Source organism: Myotis lucifugus, unplaced genomic scaffold (genome assembly GCF_000147115.1).
Source record: "Myotis lucifugus unplaced genomic scaffold, Myoluc2.0 scaffold_1320, whole genome shotgun sequence".
Classification (NCBI taxonomy): Eukaryota; Metazoa; Chordata; class Mammalia; order Chiroptera; family Vespertilionidae; genus Myotis; species Myotis lucifugus.
The window spans coordinates 12,123-18,086 of NW_005872368.1; the positions used below are offsets into that span (position 1 = coordinate 12,123).

The 5,964-nt window shown below is 48.5% G+C and overlaps 1 pseudogene; it reads left to right on the forward strand.

Annotated features, from left to right (window-relative positions):
- Positions 1-4,822: 4,822 nt before the first annotated feature.
- LOC106695452 lies at positions 4,823-5,657 on the forward strand (annotated as a pseudogene).
- The last annotated feature ends 307 nt before the right edge of the window (positions 5,658-5,964 follow it).

Genomic DNA, 5,964 nt, shown 5'->3' on the forward strand with positions numbered 1-5,964 from the left:
CAACTCCCAATCGGCCCTGCTCTGAGCCGACCAGGGGCTGCACCATTGGGATGGGGCCTGCCACCCGGGAGCAGGCCTAAGCCAGCAGGTCATTATCTCCTGAGGGGTCCCAGACTGTGAGAGGGCACAGGTCGGGCTGAGGGACCCCCTCTCCCCCCCGAGTGCACAAATTTTTGTGCACCGGGCCTCTAGTAAACAATAAATATACATAAAAGAATAAACTCTGTGATTTGAATACTCACAACTATAAACCTACTTTTGCCCATTGTGTGTGTGTGTGTGTGTGTGTGTGTGTGTGTGTGTTCTGCCATGAGATAAGAAGAACATGTTTCCATTTGCAAATGGACCTTGAGAGTATTTGCTAAGTGAAACTCGTCAGACAGAGGATAATAAATACTATGTGATATCACTTTTTAAAAATATATTTTTCTTGATTTCAGAGAGGAAGGGAGAGGGAGAGAGAGAGAGAGAAAGAAACATCAACGATGAGAGAATCATCAATTGGTTGCCTCCTGCATGCTGCATACATGGGATTGAGCCCACAACCCTGGCATATGCCCTGACTGGGAATCAAACCCTGATTACCAGGGGCTAGTGGATGGAGGAAATGGGGAGATGTTAGTAAGCAGTACAAACTTCCAATTAGAGATGCATAGGTTCTGGAGATTGAATACAAATCATCATAATTATAGTTAATAATCCTGTATTATGTACTTGTAAGTTTATAAGAGAATAGATCTTAAATGTTCTCACCACAGAAAAGATATAGTAATTATGGGACCTGTGCAGGTATTAGAAAATACTAAGATGGTGATAATTTTCTCAATATATAAACGTGTGAAATCAACACATCGTATACTTCATGTTTGTACAATGTCACATGTAAATTATGTCTCAATAAAGCTGGGGGAAAACTAGGTGAAGTTGGTGGGAGTTGGATTCTTCATTAGAGATAAGGAGCTGGCATGAATGGCTGAAATTATCCCCAGTCCATTAGCGTCACATTAAATGAAACCTGTCACTGTATATGGGCAAAGTCAACTCAGAGAGTGTGAGTGAGTTAGGCATGGTCACATCCTTGTTAATGACCTAACCAGGTCAGGCCCCCTATCAGCATAATCCTGTTGTAGCCTTCTTCCCTCCTTCCACACAGTGACTGGCTATTTTCCTCACCTTTTTCATGACCCTCTGGTGGGAGAGACCTACAGAGATGCCTAGAGTAAGCCCTGAAGGAAAGTGTTTATCCTCTCCCTGTTCTCCCATTTTTAATAGTGAAAAGGCCTTCCTTTCCTTTGAGAATCAGGAGAATTTGCAGATGATTCCTGGCACCAGGACCACCTTGGTGGCACTGTCCCAGGGAAGGAGGTTCTCAAGAGCCCATTTTATAGGAAAAGACCTAAAAGGCAAAAGCAGTTAAGATTTCTGATCAAGGCTAGAAGTGAAAACAGGCTTCACAAACCTAATATGCTCTTCTCCTCTGAGCATAGCTCCTGAGGGGACAAGTGCTGATGTCACAGAGAACTGAGAATATCACTTGCAGTCTAGCACTGTGTTTTCCAGTGGAAAATGCCCATCCTACTGCCCCCGTGGTCAATGTCCCTGTCTCTTCTTTAAGTTGTCACCTCCCTATGCTTCCTGCCCTCTGAGGTCTGAGATGCAGGACACTTCCCCATGTGCTGGGAGGAAGTACCTGCTGCATTCACAACCACAGGGCAGCAGTAGGTCAGGGCCTTCTGGGTCAGACTCAGAGCCTGTCACTGATTCTGCAGGAAAGGTGAGCGCCAACAGGGGAAGGGAGGAGACCAGGGAGTAGGACCTTTGAGGACCTGGAAGAATTCTGTGCCTGCAAGAAGCTCGCTGATTGAGCACCTCCATTCTAGTAGGTACCAGGAAGGGCAGTGTGGTCTAGACAGAGTAACTGCGCACTCCCAGGTGTGTCATGATGCCTGAGTCTCACACACAGCAGCTTGAGGAGCAGTGGCAAGCATCTCCTCCATCCTAGATGCCCAGGCTCTTGCTTGAGTTATGCCCTCTCATAACGCACTCCGCTAACAAGGAAGGAAGGGGTCTGCTCTCTCTCCTGTAGAGATCAAAACATGCTTTATAAGGCAACAAAGACTCCCCTTGTGCATATCAAGCAAAGAAAAGATATTTCTGAGGACATATAAGTGAGTCTAAACTCAGAACACGTTAAAATGAAAATCCTGTGTGTATCTGGGCTGTACCGCCTAAAACACTCCACTCTCCTCCAAGTGTCCAGAAAGCAACTTGCCAGAGATGGCAAAGGTCATGATCATGGTCTTCCAACACGTGCCCTACCTGTGCCCTTAAACACCTGCTCCCCAAAACAAGCTGCCCAGGACTGTTTGGGTGGCTGTGTCCTATGAACTCCCTCCCCTTCTTTGCATGATGAGAGGTTGGACTAGGAAATCTGATCCAGACACTGAGATCAGGAACTGAGTGCATCACAATCATTGGCTGGGATGTGGGGGTGCTTATATTCTGAAAGTACAGGTATGTGAACCAAAATCTCGGAGAAATACACATTTGACAGAATCTCCTAGATAATCCCCAGAGACAGGAGTTTCAGGAAGCCCCTGACTAGGTGAATAGACTCAGTCCCTTGGAGGTTTAACATATAAGATTCCACACATTTCCCATTCCTCTATGACAGTGTGTTTTTGTAACCCCAGATTTCAGCTCTCTGGACCTATCCAGGAACTTTATGAACCCCAGCTTACCCACCTACTGTCAGTTCCCGGACCCTTCTCATCTCCCGCTTTGGCCAGGACTCCTTGCATTCGCACAATTCCTGGCCTTTGCATCTGTGGCTCTTTCCATTTCTGCTCTGGTGTCAGTCATGGGAGTGTATTGATTTCCATGGGCGTGAACATTATGAAGGCTTTGGGGTGGGGGGTTCCTGCAGAAATATGAACGCCTTTGGATTGAGGACCAGGCCAGCCCATCATGTAAGTTCTTTGCCCAGAGACAAAGTAGTCAGCCTTCCTATATCACTTGGCTTCTCCTTGTGCAGTGCCGACTGGAGAGAACAGAAACCTGTGGTGACCAGGTGGACAACGTGAAGAGGTGGAAATAGAAATGGAAGGTGAAGCACAGAGAAGACTCAGACAGCATGTGGGGGAGGCTGGGACAGTTACAGGCCTGAAGGCACAAGGCAGCTGGAAAGGCTCAACATCTGCTCCCTGGGGAGCATGTGAGTGAGGGGCTTCGTTGTCCTGAGGCTGGAGAGGCAGACTGAGGACAGACTGCACTGTGCACAGGGACTCGGTGAGCACAGAATGTTTGATTGTGTTAAATACTGACTGATTGGCTGGAGCCACTTTACTTGGAGAAGCCTCAGCTTTGGGGCAGGACGTCAGGAGTTGGAGGGGAGTGTCCCAGTCTCTCCAGGACTCTGAACATGTTTAGACACATTGAGACAGGACAGTGAGCTGACTCCTGAGAGGAGAGTCAGAGGCTGCAGCTCACCTGGGACATAGGATTCTTCTCCCATTTCCAAAACCAAATTTCTAGTTCTCTTCTTGTTTGCCTCTCAGGTCAACCACCCTAAGTGTTTCCCTTGTCCGCCAAATTTTCTAGTTCCCATGGTTTCTCAAAGTCTCCCCTGGCTGCTGAATATCTTGGGAAAACTTAGTATCAACAGATTTGGTCACTAATATAGAATTACCTGGAAAAATTTAATATCTAAAGCTTTCTCACTCCCATAAGTGTTACAATCCCCTGTCTGCCCTTTGCCTTTGAAATCCCTGAAAATACAAACCCAAAGTCACCAAACCCTCTCACAGTATCATTAAAAATCCAGCCAAAGCCCTTCCAATGTTCTTCCTTCTATTCTGACATTTTGGGGACTCGGGAAGCATGACTGTGTCTGTGTGGTGTCATTAGCTCTTTGGATTTGGCCTGATATATTATCGTAGTAAAACCTATTTAATGAATGAATGACTGAATGAAATTGTGTTTGGGACTCTTTTGGGTCAGCATGGGAGGACATAAGATATGAAGAAAATGCCTATGATAAGAATATATGCAAAAATGCCCCCTCGTGTGTGCTCAGTGAGGGGAACAGGCAAACTTAGGACTAAACAGAGGACCCGAAACTTGTCTGGAGTGAAACAGTAAGAGCCTGAATGTGCATTTAACTGGGTCTGTGCCCCTGCCCAGCTGGGAGATATGAACTTGATTAGCTTATACTTCCATTCCACAGGTATAAAATGAGGATAATAAACCTACTCTGATCTCCATGGAAGAGGATGAAAAGGGCATCAGATCATGCACTGGATGGTGTGTGACTCACCAGCTAGAATGTTAGAGAACCAGGATGGAGGGTTAAAGGGGTATCTTATTAGCAGGCATCAGGTTTAAGAGGGAGGACAGTGTGGAGGAGATTGAAAGAGTGAGAGAAAAAAAAGGAAGGAGGTGATCTCATTTAATCCTCTCAACAACCCTAGAAGAAACAACTCAATACTCTTAGTCTCACTTTTGAACAAAGTGTGATGTTTAAATTAAGCAACTTATGAGGTGGCACAGCTGGCTGATGGCAGGACTGTGGGTTAAACCCAGAGTGTCTGGGTCTCCAGACAACTCTTCACCCACAGGCTATTGAACCCTCCTGACCGTTTTCCCTGGACTGGAATTTGTGAGAAGTATGGCAGAGGCCACTGAAGTCTCAAATAGGGACAGCTCTGCAGGGTTTGGACCACCAGGGATAATGGAGGTGAGGGCATACCTGGAATGATGAAGGGGACCCTATAGGCAAATGCCCTCCAAGTGCTGAGCATCTACAGGTGCACATGGTGAAGCCATGGTGACGGGGATACTTGGTGAAGATCCTCCTGAGATCAGTAAGCCTTTGGTTGGACAAGCAGAGTTGAGACACTGTTGTTCTTCTTCAAAGGCCTCCAGGGTTCAGGTAACCAGGATACATGTTTGGAAGCTCACAGATTACTTGTCCTCCAGGCTGCGAAGACACCACACCAGCCCTGCAGGAGCCCGGGCTGCGGCTCATCCTGGTGGGGAAGACAGGGACTGGGAAGAGCGCTACCGGGAACAGCATCCTGGGCCACAGGTGCTTCCTCTTCAGACACCCAGCCACTTTGGTGACCAGAACCTGGAAGGTGGGGAGTCGCATGTGGGACAGGTGGCACATGGAAGTCATAGACAACGTGGACCTTTTCAGCTCTCTAGTCCCCAAGATAGACCTGGGGTGCGAGGAGCAGGCCAGCTGCTACTTGCTGTCTATACCTGAGTCCCAGGCACTGTTCTGGTGACTCAGCTGGGCATGAGCGAGCTCAAGGTTCTGTTCAGGGTCAGTGTGGTGGTGTGTAACATCCTGCTGTTCACACACAAGGAGGAACTGGGTCAGGACTCTTTGCAGGATTTCCTGTAGCACAGGGACAACCTTGCGCTGTGGGCTCTGGTGGCTGAGCGTGTGCACCTTCGACAACTGAGAGGCAGGTGGGGACCTGGAGGCCCAGGTGCAGGAGCTGCTGGTGCTGGTGGAGCGCCTGGTGCTGGACCACTCGGGTGCCCCCTACTTTAAGGACATGTACTGACTGGCCCAGGCGCTGGCCTTCTGGAGCCCCAAGGAGCAGCTGAGAAGGGTGGCAGAGAGGCTGGTGGGCTGCACATGGAGGTGATGAGGTCGCTGGCTTCTGTGGTGACAAAACTGTGCACAGCTGCGCTGCTGGGCTTCTTCGTCCTGTGTTGCCATCTGGAGGCCAGAGGCCATAGTTCAGATACGTCCTGATTGACAGAGTATGTATAAGTAGGACTTGGAACCATCACCTGACAATCACATTCTTCCCTGGTGTCTGTGCATCCTGGGCCCACAGGCTTTCCTTGTGTCCCTCACTGGCAGTAACCTACCAACCCAAAGACAAAAATCTTGCCCGCTCCCATCTCTCCCAAACCTGCCCATGGGACCTGGCCTTCCCTGACCTCTTC